The sequence below is a fragment of the Piliocolobus tephrosceles genome, chromosome 8 (assembly GCF_002776525.5).
Source record: "Piliocolobus tephrosceles isolate RC106 chromosome 8, ASM277652v3, whole genome shotgun sequence".
Lineage (NCBI taxonomy): Eukaryota > Metazoa > Chordata > Mammalia > Primates > Cercopithecidae > Piliocolobus > Piliocolobus tephrosceles.
In genome coordinates, this window is record NC_045441.1 from 56,895,145 (window position 1) to 56,917,332 (window position 22,188).

Sequence of the window (22,188 nt, forward strand, 5' to 3'; positions counted from 1 at the left end):
TTTAAATGAAGGCAAATAAGACTTTTTCAGACATACAAAGTCTGAAAGAATTAATTCTTTGTCAGACTTTTTTTTGTATGTCTGACATTTTTTCTGTATTTTTTTGTTTTCAGACTTTGTATGTCTGAAAAAGTCTTATTTGCCTTCATTTAAAAAAGACATTCCTGCTAAGTACAGACATGTTGGGAGTTTGTTTAAGAAAGTCCTGTAGCAGAAAGAAAATAATACAAGATGGATCTATGGATCTATGCAAAGGAATAAGGAACCTTAAAAATGGTTAATACATGGGTAAGTATATATCTTTTATTATTTAAAATTCTTTAAAAGATAATTTATTATTCAAATAAAAATAACTACAATGTGTTGCGGAATTTATGTCATGTGCAAAATAAATACATAGTAACTGCACAAAAACTAGAAAGTGTGGCCAGGCACAGTGGCTCATGCCTGTAATCCCAGCACTTTGGGAGTCCAAGGTGGGCAGATCACCTGAGGTTGGGAGTTCAAGACCAGCCTGACCAACATGGAGAAACCCCGTCTCTACTAAAATACAAAATTAACCGGGCGTGGTGGTGCATGCCTGTAATCCCAGCTACTTGGGAGGCTGAAGCAGGAGAATCACTTGAACTCAGGAAGTGGAAGGTTGTGGCGAGCCAAGATCGCGCCATTGCACTCCAGCCTGGGCAATAAGAGTGAAATTCCATCTAAAAAAAAAAAAAAAGAAAAGAAAAAGGAAAAACCAGAAAGGGTAAAACCTAATTACAGAAGTATACTATTATAGCATTCTTCCACTCTATATGAAGTAATGTAATAATTTGAAGATTGACTGTAATAAGCTAATGATGAACAGCATAAACCCTAAAGTGACCTAAGAGTTATAACTAATAAGCCAACAAAGCAGACCAAAAAAAAAAAAATTAATAAAAGGTACTCAGTTCAAAGGAAGTCATAAGGAGGAGAAAGAAAACAAAGGACAAATGCGACAAATAGAAAACAATAGCAAAGTGATAGATTTAAGTCTAACTATATCAATATCTACATTACATATGAATTATCAAAATACTCTAAATAAAAGATACAGATTGTTGAACTAGATAACAAAGCAAGACTACTATATGCTGCCTACAAGAAATGCACTTTAAATATGAAGATACAAAATAGGTTAAAAAACGCAAGGTTGGGAAAATGTGCTATACTAGTCAAAAGAAATGTGAAGTGACTATTAATATTAGACAAGGTAGACTTCAGAGCAAAGCATATCGCCAGAGACATGGTAGGTCATTTTATCATCATAAATAGGCTAATTCATCAAAAGAACATAACAATTCTTAACATCTATGTACTTAATAATGGATCTTCAAAATGCATGGAGTAAACTGATGGACATACAATGAGCAACAGAAAAATCCACAGTTAAAGCTAAATAACTTGTATTTAGCTTTATTTGTATTTAATTGACATGTATAGGATGTTCCACCCCAAAACAACAAAACACACATTCTTTTCCATTGTACAAGGCACATTATCAAGATATACTATAAAACAACTATCAGTAAATTTAAAGGGATTAAATTTATATGCAGTATGTTCTCTGACCAAATAAAATTAAATTGTAACTTAATAACAACACGTATAAATCAATTAATCTTTCCAATTAAAACGTAAGTATTGTCATATTTGATATGTGTTGCATGCACATACACACACAAATATGGCTATATACTGTTTGCAAGTGACAAGCCTAAAACATAAAGGCTCAGAAAAGTTGAAAATCAAAAAACTGAAACTATATATGAGGTTAAAAAGATCTTATGGCTCCTTACAAAAATAATAGATACTTTGACATAAACATTAGCGGGATAAATAAATTTGCTACATAAGGAAATGATTTTTAGTTCACCAAAAAGATAATACAGTTTTAAACTTCATGCAACCACAAAGAAAATATAGAAACATAATACCATTTACATCAATACCAAAAAATCAAATATTTAGGAATAAATCTAACAAAATATATATAATTTCTGTATGAGGATAGTTTTAAAACTCTAAGATATAGAAAGATGGAGAGATATTTCATATTCATAGATAGGAAGATTCAGTATTAAGATTCAGTTATTTCCAACTTAATCTAATATTCAATGTAATTTAAGTCAAAATCCTAACAAGTTGTTTTGTGAATACTGACAAACTGATTCTAAAGATTATACGGAAAGACAAAAGACCCAGAATAGTCAATACAATACTGAAGGAGAAGAACAAAGTTCCCCTGACTGGAGAACTGACACCACTAATTTCAAGACTTATCATAAAGCTGTATCAATTAAAAGAGTGTGATATTGGTGAAAGAATAGACAAACAGATCAATGGAACAGAATTGAGAGTTCAGAAATAGAACCACACAAATACATGAAACTGATCTTTAACCAAGGAGTAAAGGCAATTCAATGGAGAAAGATAGTCTTTTCCACAAACGGTGCCAGAATAACTGGATATTCGTATGTTAAAAAAATTACTCTAGACACTGACCTTCCATCTTTCACAAAAGTTAATTCAAAATAGACTACAGACCTGAATTTAAAATGCAAAATTTAAAAACTTCTAAAAAATAACATAGGAAAAGAATCTTGGATTTGGTGGTAGGTTTTTAGATACAATGCCACAAGAGAAATCCATGAAACAAAAAATTGTTAAGTTAGATTCCATTAAAATTAAAACTGCTCTGCAAAAGACACTGTTAAGAAAATGAAAAGATACACTGCAGAGTTGGAAAACATATTTACCAAATACCTATCTGATAAAGGATTTGTATTCGAAACATAAACAGAATGCTTAAAACTCAACAATAAGAAAATGAACAACCCAATTTTTAAAAGGGCAAAAGATCTATACAGATACCTTATCAAAAAAGATATACACATGGCAATTAGCATATGAAAAGATGCTCAAGATCATATAGTTATTAGGAATTGCAAATGTAAGCAACAAGATACCGTTACACACTTATTAGAATGGATAAAATTCAAAACATACTGACATACCATATGCTCTCAAGAATGTGGAGCAACAGAAATTCTCACTTATTGCTGGTAGAATATAAAATGATACAATCACTTTGAAAGACAGTTTGGTAGTTTCTTATAATACTAAACATAGTGTTACAATATGACCCAGTAATTATACTCCTAGGTGTTTACCCAAATAAGTTGAAAAGTTATGCCCACATGAAAACCTGCACACAAATATTTTTGCAGCTTTGTTCATAAATACCAAAACTGGAAGCAACCAAGCTCTCTTTGCAGGTAAACGAATAAAAAAGATGTGGTACGTCCATAAAATGGAATACTATTCAGCGATAAAAAGAAATGAGCATCAAGCCACAAAAAAAGACATGAAGAAATCTGAATGCGTTCTTTCTAGTAGAAGGAGCTAGTCTAAAAGGCTACATGCTCTATGATTCAAACTGTATAATAACATTCTGTTAAAAGCAAAACAATAGATTTTGCCAAAGAAGAAGAAAAAAAAAAAAAAAAGCAGTTGCTAGCTAGGGATTTGGAGGAAGAAAAGATGAGTAGTGGAGCACAGGGAATTTTTAGGACAGTGAAATTATTGTGTATGACACTGTAATGGCGGATACATGACATTACACATTTGTCAAAAACCCACAGAGCATTATAAGGCAAAGAGTGAATGCTAATGTAATCTATAGACTTCAGTCAATATAATTTATCAATATTAGTTCATCAATTGTAACAAATGCAAAATGTTAGTAATAGGAAGAGTTGTGAGCATGGGAGACAGAGACCATATGAAAACTGTCTGTGTTACCTGATCAACTTTCAGTAAACCTAAAACTTCTCTTAAAAATAACATCCATTAATTTAGAAAATACAGCTTCAACTTATAGAAACAAAAATTTCCATATATATAAATAAAATAGATAAATCAACAAATATACTGAAGAAATCTAGCATATCTCTGACAATAATTGATAGATTATGCTGACAAAAATAAGTATATCCTATATTTGACGATAGATTATGTTGACAAAAATAAATATATCCTATATTTGACCTAAACAATTAACATTTGTTTTGTGGGACATATTTCAAATATAACACTTAACAATAGGAGAATTCACACTCTTTTTAAACACTGACACATTTATAAAAATTGACCTCACAGTAATCCATAAAGCAAATCTCAATTTCAAGATATTGATATCATTAGGGTCATTTTAAGTTGGAAATCAATAATCAAAATATATCTTTAAAAGCCCATGCACTTGGAAATTTGAAAGCATATTTCTAAGCAAATCTTGGGTCAAAGAAAAAATAAAAGTGGAAATTATAATAATGTCAAAACTTATGGGATACAACTAAAGCATCAGTTAGAAGATAAATTATGGTATTAAACATTTACATTAGAAAAGATTAAAGGCCAGAAATTAAAGAACTAAGTATCCAACTTAAACATGTTAAAAAGAGAAGAAGTACTAAAGAAGCAAGAAGAGGGAAATAAGAACAGAAGTACTCAACTGGAAAAGAAAGATAACATGGAGAATAAAGTCAAAAGTTAGTACTTTCTAAAAGGCTAATTAAATTAGCACCCCCCTGCCAATATAGATTAAGAAAAAAAAATGACAGAAGCAAAAGAAGAAATGAAAGGATATTATAGACACTTACGATTTATTAGAGAAAATTATAAACACCTTTATGGCAATAAAATTGAAAACACATGAAATAAACAAGTTCCTAGAAAGTGTCTTGCTAAATTTGACCAAAGAAAAAAGAGAAAATTTAAATAATCTGGTACCTATTAAAGTAATTAAACCAATAGCTTGAAATCTTCCTACAAATATCAGGACAGTGATTATATTCAGGGGTGGGAAGTGGGAAATGCATGAAGGATAGAATATAGAGGGTTTCACAGGTAAAGGAAGACAAGAAATAACCAAAATCAGAGCTGAACTGAAGGAAATTGAGATACGAAAAACCATACAAATGATCAACAAATCCTGAAGTTGGGTGGGTATTTGAAAGTATAAAGTAGAGAGACTGCTAATTAATTAAAAAAGAAAGAAGATTCAAATAAACACAATCAGAAATAACAAAGGAGACATTACCATCAACCACTCAGAAATATAAAAACAAACAAAAAAACCCTCAAAGACTGCTACAAACAACCCTATGCACACAAGCCAGAAAACCTAGAGGAAATGGATACATTCCTGGAAACATGCAACCTCCCAAGATTGAAACAGGAAGAAGTGGAATCCCTAAACAGACCAACAATGAGTTCTAAAATCAAATCAGTAATAAAGAGCCTACCAACCAAAGCCCAGAATCAGACGAATTCATAGCTGAATTATACCAGATGTATAAAGAAGAGCTGGTACTATTTCTATTGAAGCTGTTCCAAAAAAATTGAGGAGGAGGAACTCCTCCTTAACTCATTCTATGGGGCCAGCATCATACTGACACACATACTCTTTAATACAGTTTGCCATCTTTGCTTTGTTATTGTTTGTATTTTCTTTTCTTTTCTTTTTTTTTTTTTTTCTTTTTTGAGACAGAGTCTCAGTCTGTCGCCCAGGCTAGAGTGCAGTGGCATTTTCTTTTCTTTCCTTTTTTTTTTTTTTTCTTTTTTGAGACAGAGTCTCACTCTGTCGCCCAGGCTGGAGTGCAGTGGCATGATCTCGGCTCACTGCAACCTCTGCCTCTTGGGTTCAAGCAATTTGATGTCTCAGTCTCCTGAATAGCTGGGATTGCAGGCGCCCGCCATCATGCCCGGCTAATTTTTTTGTATTTTTAGTAGAGACGGGGGTTTCACCATTTTGGCCAGGTTGGTACTAAACTCCTGACCTCGTGATCCACCCACTTCGGCTTCCCAAAGTGCTGGGGTTACAGGCGTGAGCCACCGCGCCTGGCATGTGTATTTTCTTTGTACAAGTTTTTTTTAAACCTAATAGATTTGGGTTAGGATTGCATTGAATCTATGGATTTACTTAGGGGTAACCGACAGCTTAACAACATTGAGTCTTGGGACCTATGAACAGATTATTTGTCCTTTCAGTTGGTTCTACTTTAACTCGGTGATATCTTGTAGTTCTCCTTTTATAGATCTTTCACATCTTTTAAAAAAGGTACCCCTAAGTATTTGATATTTTTGATGATACTGTAAATGGTATTTTTTATTTGAATTTCAAGTTGTTTATTGCTAGTATATAGATGTGGAATTGATTTTTGTATATTGACCTTGTATCCTGGAACTTGACTAACTTATGAGTTCTATAGTAGTTCTAGAAGTGTTTTTACAGGTCCCATTGCATTTCTATATCAGCAATTACACTGTCTGTGAATAACGATAGGCTTACTTGTTTCTTTCCATAATAGATGACTTTCCTTTTTCTTTGTTGCACCAGAAAGAACCTTCAATATAATGTTGAATAGAAGTGGGAAGAATAGACAGATATATTTGTATTAGTCTTGATCTTCAAGGGAAAACATTCAGTCTTCCACGATTAGGTATAATGTTGCTGTACGTTGCTTGTAGATGCCCTTTCTTAGGTTGAGGGAGTTCCCTCTATTCCAAGTTGGCTGAGAGATTTTATAAGTAATATATGCTGGATTTTGTTAAGTGCTTTCTTTGTCTCTCTTGAGATAATCATGTGTGTTTTATTTTTTATTTGGTTAATATGGTGAAAAAGTTGATTTTCAAATGTTGAATGAGCATGGCATTCCTGAGATAAATCTCCCTTAATCATGATGTATATTATACCTTTCTTAGATTGTTGGATTCATTTTGTTAAGTTTGCTTATCATCTTCATTCCTATGTTTACTACATTACATTACTGTAATTTGTCTGTATTTCCTGTCAGCTTAAAGCCGGACCTACACAATTATTTTGGAAGTATATCTAATTCTTTCATTTTCTGAATTGTTCTTTTTTTTCTCCCTTAAATATGTAGCAGAATTCACCAGTAAAGCAGAATTCACCAGTAAAGGCCTGGAGTCTTCTTTGTGAGAATATTTTTAACTACAAATTCAATTGTAATGGACACAAGCTAATCAGTTTATCTATTTTTTCTTAAGAAGTCTCTAGTAATATGAGTCTTTCAGGATATTTATCCATTTCATCTAAATTATTAAATTTGCTAGCATAAAATTGTTTATAATACTCCCATATTATCCTTTTAGTATCTATAGAATCTGGAGTCATGTCACCTCTTTTATGCCCTATATTAGTAATTTGTGTCTTTCCGTTCTTCCTGATTAGCAGAGCTAAAGGTTTACAAATTTTATTAATCTTGTTCATTTTTGGTTTCTTGGATTTTCTGTTTTCTATCTTATTGATTTCTTTCTTACTCTTTATTATTTTCTTTTTCTTACTTACTCTAGGCTGAATTTCCCCTTCTTTTCTAATTTCTTAAAGTTGCAGTTGAAGTCATTGATTTTAAGATCTTTCTTCTTTTCTAATAAAGATGTTTAGTGCTATAAATTTTCTTTCTGCTACAGCTTCAGTGTTATCCCACAAGTTTTATGTATGTTTTTTCACTTTCATTCAGCTTAAAATAGTTTCTAATTTTCTTTTAGATTTCTTTTTAAATCTACAAGTTATCTAGAAGCATGCTACTTAGTTTCTAAATATTTGCAGATTTTATCTTTTTTTCTATTATTGATTTCTGATTTAATTCCATTGCAGTTCAGAAAACATACTTTCTGTGATTTAAATCCTTTTAAATGCAGTGAGACTTGTTTTTAATAAACTTGTAGATGCTTTATTATATGATTGAGAGGAATGTTAACTAGATGTTTTAAATATTTATTGGGGAAGTTTTTTAATTATGTTGTTCAAATCTTCTATATTTTTACTAAGTATTTTTTGTCTGATTGCTTTATTTCTTTTCTTTTCTTTTTTTCTTTCTTTTTTTCTTTTTTTTTTTTTTTTTTTGAGACAGGGTCTTCCTCTGTCACCCAGGCTGGAGTGCAGTAGCGCTATCTTTACTTACTGCAACCTCTGCCTCCCAGGCTCCATTGCTCAATTGATCCTTCCACCTCATCCCGTCGTGTAGCTGGCACTACAGGCATGTACCAAAACACCCAGGAAATTTATTTTATTTTATTTTTTGGCAGGGACAGGGTCTCACCATGTTCACCATGTTGCCCAGGCTGGTTTCGAACTCATGGGCTCAAGCAATTTGCCTGCCTTGGCCTCCCAAAGCGCTCGGATTACAGGTATGAGCCACCACACCCAGTCTGATGGCTTTATTTTTGATACAGTTATATTAAATTATCCACTATGATTGTGAATTTGTCTGTATATTTTTATAATTCTGTTAGTTTTTCTTTATATGTATTAAAGCCATGTTGTTAATGCATACAAATTCACAGTTGTTATATCTTCTAAGAAAAACTGTCTCATAATGCAGTGTGCTTCTCTATCACTAGTGATGATTTTGCTTTTAATTCTGCTTTATATGATATTAATATTGCTATATCAATTTCTCTATTTGTTAGTAGTTGCCTGTTATATCTTCTTCAGTTGCTCCAGGTAGTTTTGTTTTTGGTATGTCTTTGATAAACAGCATTCGTTTGTTTGTTTTAATCAAATATGACCATCTTCTTCTTTAGATAGCCTAAGGTTGACACATATACAATTATTGTGACAGCTGATAGAGTTGGGTTAATTTATACACTTTTGTGCTGCTTTTTCATTGTATAATCTTCCTGTCACCACCTCCCCCAACCTCATCCTTGCTTCTTTTTTCTCCCTTACATTCTTTCTCTTGGATTGATAAAATTATCTTTATTCTTTTTATTTCTCTTCTAATGGTTTGGAAGCTATAGATTGCATTTCTATTATCTTGGTGATTACTTCCAACATAAATATAAAATGATATATTTCCTGACAAAGTCTAAAGAAATTTAATATCCTCATCTTTCTAAACAAAGTGATCTTAGTTGACATTGGCCCACTGAATTCCATCTTTACTGTCTAAATTTTATTCCCAACTCTTTTAAGCAAACAAAAATGTTAATCTTGAATTGTCAGTAATTAATTTAGCAACATCTTTTTATCTATTACTTTGTTCATTAATGCTTCTTACATCCCATATCATTCTGGGTTTTGTTTTGTTTTGTTTTTTTTTTTGAGACGGGGTCTTGCTCTGTCGCCCAGGCTGCAGTGCAGTGGCCAGATCTCAGCTCACTGCAAGCTCCGCCTCTTAGGTTCAGCCATTCTCCTGCCTCAGCCTCCCCAGGAGCTGGGAGTACCGGCGCCCGCCACCACGCCCGGCTAGTTTTTTGTATTTTTTAGTAGAGACGGGGTTTCACCGTGTTAGCCAGGATGGTCTCCATCTCCTGACCTCGTGATCCGCCCACCTCGGCCCCTGCAAAGTGCTGCAATTACAGGCAGGAGACACCGCGCCCAGCCGGTTTTCTTTTTTTTGAAAGAACCGCTAAAGAACATTCTGACCCAGAACATTTTTTAGTAGTGCCTTCAATAGGAGTTTGTAGGTGGGTTGAATTTTGGAAGTGGGAGGAACAATATGGGGTCTCTCAATCCATCTGTTATTTCACTTAACATCTTCTTAATATTTTTCCCTCTTTATTTCTTTATGCTTCTTGCTTGGTAAATTCTTTTTTTTTTTTTTTTTTTTTTTTTGAGACGGAGTCTCGGGCTCTGTTGCCCAGGCTGGAGTGCAGTGGCGCAATCTCGACTCACAACAAGCTCGGCCTCCTGGGTTTACGCCATTCTCCTGCCTCAGCCTCCCGAGTAGCTGGGACTACAGGCGCCCGCCATCTCGCCCGGCTAGTTTTTTGTATTTTTAGTAGAGACGGGGTTTCACCGTGTAGACCAGGATGGTCTCGATCTCCTGACCTCGTGATCCACCCGTCTCGGCCTCCCAAAGTGTTGGGATTACAGGCTTGAGCCACCGCACCCGGCCGTTTGGTAAATTCTTTAAACACTATTTTCGAATTCAGTACTTCTCTGATTTTTCCAGTCAGATTTTATCCCATTTATTGAGTTTTCATCTCTATTATTATACACATTTTTTAGTTTCAGGTTTTAAAATTAGTTCTTTATATCCATTTCTTTGACTCCTTTCTACCCATTTTTAAATTTCACAAACATTTTAATGGTTATTCTTTTTTCTTTTATTTCTGAATACATTACACATACTTATTTTAAATTCATTTTGAGAATGTTTAATTTTTATTTTTTCAAGAATTAATTCTCCACACTTTATTGACTCACTTTCTTAAAGTAGTTTTTCTTTATGTGCTTTATTATTTCCCCTCTCTCACCATGCACTCTTTTCTTGTGGCTTTGCAGCACCTCCACCCAACTCCTGGCACTCCAACGATAGAACAGGCCTTATGTCAATAGCCAAAGGCTTCCATCATTCTTGGGGCAATTTCACAAATTAGCTATGCCCTGGCATAGTTTCTGTCTCCAGGGCCTTTTCTGCTTCTTCTGGCAACATTGGCTACACAACTACTTAGCTTTACTTGTATTAACTCTTTTAAACAAACAAAAAGCTTTCTTTTAATTGCCAGTATTAAATTAGATATATACAAGCTATAGCCCAGTCATGTCTTCTTTTCCGTTTCTTTTCATGGTAAGAAACCCCACCTCCTTGCTTCTGTCACTCTTACTATCTAGTAGGGCTTAAGGTGCTGTTGGTCCTGTCTACCCCATAGAAATCCAAGTTCCGGCCAACTCTGAGCATTTCTAGATTGAAAATCCAGTGGGTTGGTGGCCTCAGCCTACACTTAAGGCCAGAAGCTTCTGTTTTGACCTTTGTTTACACAGATGTTTGTTTTTGAGCATGGCTATCTTTGGAGTATGTGCATGTGTATGCACACATGCATGTGCGCTGTATTTGGAGCAGTTTAAAACTTGAACTCATATTACCATCTTGAAAAGAAGCAAAGAGCAGAGTCTCTCAATTAAAATGGCTTCATTCTGTTTTGACATTTATAAAAGTCTTAGGTATCTCATTTTTGTACATAAATCCTTTTATACTATTTGAAATTTCAAAATACTATAAATGAAACTATGACTGCCTTGACAGGGAGGTTAAATTCTTTCCACAGACTTTTAAAAAATTGCACACCCCACCCCACCCCTACTCTTCCCACTTCCTAGGTATACTTCCCCAGGTTCAAAATCACTGTCCTAAGAGGAAACGCTCTAATCAGATAAGCTTCAGAAAACTAAGAGATTAGGAGAGCTAGCAATCAGGGAGCCCATGTGACTACGGGCAGACAGAGATGCCTGGAGAAAACAACCTGACCTGCCCACACAGGTCAGGTCAGAAACTAGGAGAGGCAGCTGATGGGCCTGCGCAGTCTATAACTAGGTCTCGCTTACTCTGGTCAATTTGTTCTCAAATTCTAAGCACGGGAATAAACATTACTTTTGGTGAAAACACTCTTTTTATTTCACAAACAACTTCATGACAACATTTACAGAAATCAAAATAAAAGAACATCAAAAGTCATTTATTTACCTAGTAGGTAAATAGATGAAGAATAAGAACAGCTGGTTCTCATAAGAGGAAATAAAAATTGATCTAATATACACACATGTGTTATCCTTTATCTTAATCAAAGAAATAAAAATTAATGTACCATTTTATATCTAGGAACAATTTTTTAAAATAATACTCAAGTATAAGGTTGCTATTAGACTTGTATATTTATACTTACTGCTACACTGGAAATTGGCACAATTCTTTGGAAAAATAATATAGCAATATGTATTGGGAGCTATAAAAACAGTTTTTATCTTTTAGCCAGTAATCCAAACTGCTAGGAATTTATCTTAAGAAAACATCAAAAGGAAAAAGTGTTCACACAGCATGATTTACAAAAGTGTAACTAAATGTTGAAGAGGACAAACAGGCAGTAAGTTCCCCCAACAGTTTTAACAGCTTTATTAAAGCATAATTGATGGGCAATAAAGTACACATAAAGTGTTTAATATGTTAAGTTTTGACCTATGTGTACATCCAAGAAAATGTCACCACAATCAAATGAACATAATCATCCTCCAACATTTTCAATTGAGCAGAAAACAGTTAGAGCCAGATACTTGCTAAATGAGGCTACCCCAGCCATCACCCACACCCACTGCCAGGCACCAGCAGACCACCCAGGGACAGGAACTGGAACCACTGGGAGTACAGTATTCCTGCTGAGAAGGTTTGCCCTCCCCTCTCATGGTTTTCAAGAAACTGGGACTCCAAAAAACAGAGATTAAAGGTGCCTTTAGGCAAGAGGAGCCCAGCATCCACCAGCTGACTGGGTAGGTACCAGGCTTCAGCCTCTGCAGGCCCACTTTGAGGATGGCTACCTGGCTGAAGATTTCCGAGTGTGGGAACTTGCTAGGGCAGCTCACACCAGCAGGAAGAAGGGCTCATGGTGTAACTGTTCTTGGGTAAAAGATGGCGCTCCACCCTGCAGCCCCCTGTGGCCCTTGCAGGGTATGGAGGAGAAACCAGTGGCTTTCCCGGCTCACATGAGGGAGCTGAGGAGTAAAGAGGCAGGCAGAAACTATGGTGGCCCTGGCCAAGGGAAGTTACATCCTACGGAGATAGAGGGTGGAGGGTGTGTGTCAACAGCATGGCTTAAAAGGGATGCCACTGTTCCTTTCTGAGAAGGTCCTCAGTGACAAAGGGACCAGAAACACATGCCCAGAAATCACATGAGACAAAGACAATGTCAGCAGAACACACCAACAGCCAACCAGAGTGACCAGTAGGAAGCTCACGGCCACTGCCCACCACTGACAGGTGACAGGAGGTAGCTCAACCGTCCCCATTCCTTTTTTAAATTTTTTATTTTTTTGTTTTAAGACATAGAGTCTTGCCCAGGCTGGAGCGCAGTGGTGTGATCATAGCTCACTGCAGCCTCAAACTCCTGGGCTCAAGTAATCCTCCCACCTCAGCATTCTAAGTGGCTGGGACTATAGGTATGTGCTACCATATCTGGCTAATTTTTATTTTTTTATTTTTCAGAGATAGGGGGTCTCACTATGTTGCCCAGGCTGGTCTATAATTTCTGCCCTCAAGCAGTCCTCCTGCCGTAGCTTCCTAAAGCATTGGGATTACAGGTGTGACCCACAGCTTCCCTTTTTACTCCAATTTCTCCTCCTCCCCACCCAATCCCCTGGTGATAGAGGAGTAAAAGCCAAAACATATTCCCTCCCAACTACAGGTTTCAAAGACCATGATTCAGCCTGAGAGAGAAGGGAAAAGAGGAGATGAGATTGAATTTGAAACTGGACCAGATAGAACTTTTAATAATGAGATATGACTTTAAAGCCATGGGATCAGCCCAAGATGTCACTGAAGGACAAGCAAGGGAGGTGGTAATTGGAAGAAAATAGACTGCTTATGCCTGCACTTCACTGAGTTTAGGAAAATCACTATACCAGAGACAATCACAAAATTAAAAGGAAAGTGTAGCGTATCAACTCAATCCATTATACAACATGTAAAAATATAATTATCAAGCACTATGTAGAAAAATGGAGTGTGTTTACACACTATCATCCTAAATAATAACAATAACTTCAAAACAGACCAAAATGTGTAACAATGCACAACTATTAAAACAGGTATGTATTGGGAGGCTGAGACAGGCAGATCACGAGGTCAGAAGATGGAGACCATCCTGGCTAACACGGTGAAACCCCATCTCTACTAAAAAATACAAAAAATTAGCCGGGCATGGTGGCGGGCGCCTGTAATCCCAGCTACTCGGGAGGTTGAGGCAGGAGAATGGCGTAAAAACCCGGGAGGCGGAGCTTGCAGTGAGCTGAGATCGCGCCACTGCACTCCAGCCTGGGCGACAGAGCGAGACTCCGTCTCAAAAAAAACAAAACAAAACAAAAAAACAGGTATGTATGGACAAAATCTTAAAGAGGGTAAGAAAAATAAAGGTGATTTTGTTAATGTGGTATGATTATTATTTTTAAATTACTTTTAAGTTTTCACATTTTTTTTTATAATACAGAAAAGTGGAAAAGTCTACCACCCTCCTGTCTTACTATTAAGAAAAGTATTTTTATTTTCCATGTTCTTTTCTTTTTTTGTTTTAATCCAGTACCATTCATGGAAACATCACCCTTTCCCCACTGCACTGTGAACTTTATCATAAATTAAATGACTGTTTAAGTGTTGGGTCTGCTTCTGGACTTGCCAACAGATTCCACTGGATGATTTCTCATTTCTTGTGAGAATAGCAAGCTGTTTTAAATTATTATATCCTTATAATAATTCTTGACATTAGGGGCTCAAGTCTCATTGTTATTGGTTTTTTTTCTTCCTCTTCTTTCACCTCCTTTTCCTTCTTCTTCAGTTGCCACATCTATTTTGTTATTTAGATTTCACATCATTTCTAGAATCAGTTTGTGAATTGCAACAAACAACTACTGTTATTTTGATTGGATTTCAACAAATCTGTGCATCAATTTGGAGAGAACTGACATCTTTCCAATATTAACTCTTCTAATATATGATTTCCCATATTATTTTCTCTTTGATGCCCTGACAAATAGTATTGAGCACTTATCTGCCAAGTTGAGGCTGTGCCAGATGTTGTGGACACAGCCCGGAGCAGAGCTGGTGGCCTCGCTGCCCTAACATGTACAAACCTGCAGGGATGCAAGGTGCCCAGGCTGTGCAAAGCAATGGCAGCTACATGGAGTCCAGAGAGAGCACCTGGAGGCCTGGAAGGCTTCCAAAAGAAAATGGTAAGCATGGGGAGACAGAAAGGATGCCTGGAGGGTGGTCCAGGGAGGAGACTGAGGGAAGAATGCTCCAAGCAGGGGCAGAGCTTATAAGAGAAGTTTGCAACGGCTGGAGCATGTAGTAGCAGTTGAAGCTGCAGGCTGGGGGAGCAGGGATGCAGACAGAAGCCGGGTCAGGCCTTACAAATCTTGGTGAGAAACACTGATTTTAAGATAAAAGCATTTTAAGATAAAATATAGATTTTAAGATAAAAGCTAAATATAGATTTTAAGATAAAATTTTAAGCTACATATTATTTTAAGATAATATATAAAAGCATATATATACACAGATACAATGCACACACATGTATAACACTCATAATGCTTTTGCAGCTGAATTTCTTAATTTCTGTAAACTAGGACACATGTTTGAATTTGGAACTTTCCAGTCTTCTATAATATTTCCAATTCTACATGCTTATGTTCTTAGAGTTTGCACTACTCTGTGACACAAGACAAGTATTTGGAAGATGCAGAATGTTACTGGAGGTCTCATGGAAGGCTTTGGGCCCACTGGTCCCATCCATGGCATTTTGTCCCCTCCACATTCCAGCTGAGGGCTGGACTTCCCTGGGGCCGTTCTCAGGGGTCACAGGCATAACCTGCCCGTACATTAAAGGTTGGTACAGAAACTTGGGACACCTCTAGTTATTAATTCAGATTCATCTGAATTTCAACGGATTCCCATCCAACCTACAGACTACTCAGGGCCACCCAGAGGCCTGGGTTTCCACCAGTTTCTCACAAGAGAGAAAGTTGAAGGAAAAGGTATGAATGCAGATTTCACTGTTGACAGGTTGTCTTTCATGTGTGGGTCCTGGCGTTTATGAGGCAATGATGAGACACCTAGAAAGAAGCACACCTCTGACACATGACAGTTCAGTCCCAAATGCCATTAACAGAGGGCCAGCTCACGAACACAGCTGCAGAAACAGAACAGAGCCAGCCTCGCAGCCCCACGCACCAAAGCCTCCGCTGCAGTATTCCGTCGACTCTAGCGCCCGGGCAAATTGAAAACCTAAAATATTCACTCCCCACAGCCACTGGCTTTGAAGAATCTCTTTTGTCTCCATGAAATAGCTCCAGGAGACAGAACCCAGAGGAAAACTTTTTGAAGTGAATTTTTTCCTTATAATTTTATTTAAATTTGAATATTTTTTGTAGAAATAATAAAGTTATCCACCAATTAGTCACGTGACACAAAACAATATCATTTTAATTATGGCTAGTTGTTATGTAGTTTAAATACAATTACGAAGAGTCTGAGTTTAGACTGTTCCTCTGGGTTTTCTGACACAATCAGATCTCTGTCTTTTTTAAATGTATTTTTATTTTTATTTATTTTATTTTTTTAAGGGACAGGGTCTTGCCCTGTCTCCCAGGCTGGAGTATGATACCTTGACCATAGCTCACTACAGCCTCAAACTCCTGCACTTAAGCAATCCTCTCAAGTAGCTGGGACCACAGGCACATGCCCCTATGCCTGGCTATTTTTTAAATTTTTTGTAGAGATGGAGTCTCATTATGTTGCCCAGGCCAGCCTTGAACTCCTGGTCTCAAACAATCCTCTTTTCTCAACCTCCCAAAGTGCTGGGATTACAGGCATGAGCCACCATGTCCGGCCTGTGTCTTTTTTTTTTTTTTTTTAATTTATAAAAATAAGGCATGTTCATTGCAAGTTATTTATGTATTGTGCATATATGCATATACACACACAAGCACATATATAAGTATATATGTATATATATCCATATTTATGCACACATATATACATCTATATGAATACATACATATATATAATCTGAGGAATCAACTAAGCACCAGAAAGACTCAGTTTTACTCCCTGCTGGGCCTGCCTGGAAGCCAGCTATCCCCACTGGTAGGGAGCAGAGCCAGGCATCAGCATCAGCTCATGAAGCTGCCAATCCTGGTGAGAACTCTCCTGCACCTGTGCCCTTCAGCTCTTTTGCTACTTCTGCCTAGTGGGCTCAGAAACTTCAGATCACCCCAAGAGCAAGTGCTGGAAAGAAGCAGCTCGGGGTGTCCTATTGGCCCTAGTTTGCCTGGGATTTTCCAGTTTTAGAAAGTTGTGCATCCTGGGCCTCCCAATAGAGGGCAGAGAGACCACACCCCACCTTCCCTTCCCAGCACCAGATCTGATTTCCAGGAGGTGCGAACATTCAAGGCTAAATCAGGTGGGAAGTTTGCCCATCACAAAGGATTGATGTTCTGTTTTTGTACTGAATGAAAACTGTTTGCAACTTAACGTAATTGTTACCAGTTACCTAAAATGAGCAGAGAAACCAGAGTCCTGATATCATTTTTATACACAGGCAGTGATAGTGGGGACAAAAAATTGTATTTTAATTTTATATATATACACACACACACACATAATTTTATAACAGAATTTAAAAAATTTTTTTAGCAACAAAGTTTCGTTCTGTTGCCTAGGCTGGACTGCAGTGGTGCTATCATAGTTCACCATAACCCCGAACTCCTGGGCTTAAGTGATCCTCCCATCTCAGCCTTCCAGGTAGCTAGGACTACGTGTGTACCACCATGGCTGGATAATTTTTCTTTTTTTGTAGAGATGGGGTCTCGTTATGTTGCCAGGCTGGTCTTGAACTCCTGGCCTCTAGCAATCCTCTTGCCTTGGCCTCCTGAAATGCTGGGATTGCAGGCATGAGCCACCATGCCCCGCCAACAGTGTATTTTAAACAGTACTGTCTGATGCTTGCTTTTCTTACAGCACATCTATCTCTAAATCTAGATATCCTGTATATTTTAAAAATTATGATGTATTCATTTAATTTGATATCCTGCACTTTAAGATAAATCCACATGTAAGAATGTGCAGAGATCCTATACAAGTTTGTGTCGATGAGTACACATTTAGTGGAATATTCCACTAAATTCTAAGGTCCAACAGCATCAGCATCACCTGGTAATTTGTTAAAAGTGCAGGACCTGAGGCCCAACCAGACCTACTGAACTGGAATCTTCATTTTAATAAGCTCCCTAAGGGACGGATTTGCACAGTAAGGAATGAAAAGCCCAGATCAGCAACATCGTTTTTAATTGTTGACAATTACACCATTGTATGATTGGGCCACGAGGCTAGAGTTTAGTCATTTGATTCTAACTAGTGTTAGGAGAATTTATCCATCTAGATGGCCAGGAGCCATTTACTAGGAAACCTTGTTGCAGTCAATCTCATTGGCCTTGGGTGATAGAGACAATTCCTGCTGGGCTGAGGTTGTAGGAAAATTGAAGTCTGGGTGTAAGGCTACACTGGAGAAGCATCTCACAAATAACTGTTCTCAGACTGGTTTTAAAAAAATGTTTACTATGTTGTGATAACAGATGCTTCCAAACAAAAGGAACAGGAAGTTGGTGCCTTGTCTGTCTGCCATTCAAGAGGACTGAATACTTTCCATTAAATTCGCCTGCAAACTTTCCTGAAGAGCCCAGCGAGCAGCAATGAAAATTACAGAGTGGCTCCCAGGCACTTTAGTGGGTAATCAGTTGAAATTGAGCTGTTTTCCATATTCTTTGCTGATAAAGCAAAAGGAACCTTTAAAACAAACAACTCCAAGTCACCACACATCCTTCAAGCTGAAAGGGCCCATGTGGTCCACACAGATGCTCCAGCCACACACCAAGCCCTGATGCAGAGTAATTGGTTCCCACACCTATCAGAGGTGAGAGCCAGCCGACTGCCTGTGCCTTCACAAATGGCCAGGCTGAGCTAGAGGGTTTATGGGTCCAGGGCCAATCATTGGGATAAATTAGCTGTCAGGAAGTAAAAGCAGCTCTAGGGAAATGGCTAGGTCTGTCTAAAATCTCTCTGATTTTCTTCACACCAGGTGCAGTTTATCCTTGAATGTTGCTCGCTCATGCTGTCCAGGAGAAAAGGACTCTGGGTTAAAGTATAGGATTCAGGACTCTAGGTCTAGATTGGCCCAGATGTTAAATGCCCAAGATTATCAACCAAAGTAGAAAAGAGATGTAGGGATTAGTGATTCAGGAAAAGCTATTTCCTCTAAGATTTTCATGGTTCTGAATGGAGCATCTGGGGAGAAAATTCATTTGGGGGTTGCAAAGAGGCCAAGAGAAGGGAAAACGGAAAGGAAGCTCATGTGACACAGGGTGGGACATGCAGGGAGGGGCGATGGACCCAGGCTTGATTCAGATGCCAACTTGCCATGCCCTGGCTATGTGTAAGCCAAAAATGTACCTGAGACAGGCTTCAATCAATTTATTTTGCAAGGTTAAGGATCATGACCCATGGCCTTAGGAGGTCCCGAGAACATGTGCCCGAAGTGGTTGGGTTACAGCTTGGTTTTGTATTTTTAGGGAGACATAAGACATCAATCAATATGTGTGAGGTATACATTGGTTTGATCTGGAAAGGTGGGACAACTTGAAGCACGGGCTTACAGGTCATAGGTGAATTCAAAGATTTTCTGATTGGCAATTGGCTGAAAGAGTTAAGTTATTATCTAAAAGCTGGAATCAATAGTAAGGAGTGTCTGGGTTAAGATAAGGGGTTGTGGAGATCAAAGTTCTTATTATGTAGATAAGGCTCACAGAAGGCTGCCCTTAGAAGCAATATATGGCAAATGTTTCCTATTCAGACCTTTAAAAGGTCCTAGACTCAGCCAGGTGCGGTGGCTCACGCCTGTAATCCCAGCACTTTGGGAGACCGAGGCAGGCGGATCACCTGAGGTCGCGAGTTCGAGACCAGCCTGACCAACATAGAGAAACCCCCATCTCTACTAAAAATACAAAATTAGCTGGGTGTGGCGGTACATGCCTGTAATCCCAGCTAGGCAGAGGTTGCAGTAAGCCAAGACAGCACCATTGCACTCCAGCCTGGGCAACAAGAGTGAAACGCTGTTTAAAAAAGAAAAAAAAAAAAAACACGGTGCTAGACTCTCAGCTAATCTCTTCAGGATCAGAAAAGGACCTTGAAAGAATGTAAATTCCGCTCCCCCCTTCCCACAAGGGACAGCTTTGCAGGGCCATTTCAAAATATGTCAGTGAGATATATTTTGGGGTAAAATATTTCCATTTCCTTCAGGGCCTGCTATCGGTCATATGATGTTATACCAGACTCAGGTTGAAATTGTTATTGTATTACTACAAAGAGTCTGTTTTGTCAGTTTTAAGGTCTCTGTTTTAATGTTAACGCTGGTTTGTTGTATCTAAACTCCAAAAGGGAGCGAGTATAATGAAGCATGTCTGACCCCTACTTGCCATATAGCCTGGACTAGTTTTTTAGGTTTCTTTGGAATCCCATTGTCTGAGAAGGGGGCCCATTCAATTACTTAGGGGGCTTGGAATTTTCTTTGTGGTTGACATTCATAACTTTCATGGTGGCTTAAACTCTCTGACCCTTAATGTCTATGAAATAATATAAAATCTCGCAGGTAAGATACTGTAGATGAAATCACCTGGGACATAGTGGTTATTGGATACATTTTCTTTTCCTTCTTTCATCCCCTGAAAATGAACCAAACCTCACACCCTTTCTTCTCTTTACTCAACCCAAACATCAGAAATGAATGTGAAGGTTCACAAAGAGCACGTGTCACTTTTAGAAAAGTTAAACTCAATATTTTCAGTACCACTTATAAACGATACATTTTTATTCAAAATATTTACTTGCTATATAAACAGCTACCAGTTTAATTTCAATGGGAAAAACAATTCTTAGCATATATTTGATGAGCAAAATGTGAACCAAAAAAAAGTCCTGTTGACTAGGTCCCGGAGAAAATGAACACTCTTGTATACATTCAGTGGGTGTGTAAGTTAATAGGAATGGTTCTTTTTTCTATTAAGTATGATGTTTGCTATAGGTTTCTATTAACATTTTTTAAATTAAGGAAGCTTTATTCTATTCCTAGTTTGTCAAGAACTGTTGTTGGTAGCAGGTGTTAAAATTTCATCAGTACTCTTTCAGTATCTATGGAAATAATCATATGACTTCTATATTTTAACACAGCAATGTAATGATTTATCAGATCCTTGATGTTAAAATATCCTTGCATTTCAAGGATAATACATGCTTTGTCATAATGTATTATCATTTCATTTTATTGCTAGTTTCTACTTTAAAATATGATTTATTATCTTTTGTGTCTTTGTTCATAAATGTTTCATATTCTTTTAAAGAATTTATATAAATAGTAATTATTCTTAACTTGTGTTTCAATATAATTTATTTTAAAAATGATTTCTTGTCTTCTTTAGGAATAGGGCTTATATTTTCAGCTTCCTCTATGGTTATTAGTCTGTAGTTTTTCTATTTCTTTGAATCTATTTTAATTATCTATGTTTTCATAGAAAATCATGTATATCTTATTTAAACATAGTGGTATAAACTTGCACGTAGTTTTGTCATTTTTAAAAGGTCTTTTTGGTGTTCATATTCATTTTTAATGCTATTTATTTGTGTCATCCATCTTAATCTGTTTTATCTGATCATTTCAAAGTATCAGATTTTGGTTCTGTTGTTCAAATACACTTTTTATGTTCTGTTTTATTTATTTTATGTTTTATCTTTAAGCTGAAGACTTAGGTTATTTACTTTCAGTTTTTATTAGTTTCTGATAAATACTTTCATGCCTATAAATTTTGCATGGGATGCCATTTTTCCCACACACCACAACTTTTAATATGTAGTGATGGTCAGTGCTGTTTATTTTTTAAATGTTATAATTATTAAATTTATGCTATATCCAAAATATAAAAGATGTTTAAAGGTTTCAAGATAGACTATTTTTGACCACTCTTCTCAAATTGTTTTATTGATTATTTGGCAACCTATTTTGTATTGATTTTAAGTTTGTTTTTTTTTGACTGAGTCTCACTCTGTTGCCCAGGCTAGAGTACAATGGCATGATCTCAGCTCACTGCAACCTCTGCCTCCCAGGTTCAAGCGATTCTCCTGCCTCAGCCTCCTGAGTAGCTGGGACTACAGGCGCACGCCACCATGCTCAGCTAATTTTTGTATTTTTGGTAGAGATGGGGTTTCACCGTGTTGGCCAGGATGGTCTCTCTCTTGACCTCCTGATCCGCCCACCTCAGCCTCCCAAAGTGGTGGGATTACAGGCGTGAGCCACTGCACCTGGCCTAATAAGTATTCTTTTTAAAGCACAAATCTGATCCTGTTTCTCTCATGCTTTGGTGGCCTCACTACCCTCAGGATAAAATTTAAATTCTCTCACAAGGCATCTTCACAGTCCTTCACTCACTCAGCCTCACTCACATCTCAGTATTCTTGTTTATTATTCCTGCTGACTCCTCCCAGTCCCACCCATTCAACTCCACCCTCCAACCCTTCCACCACTGATTTCATTGAATCACAACTG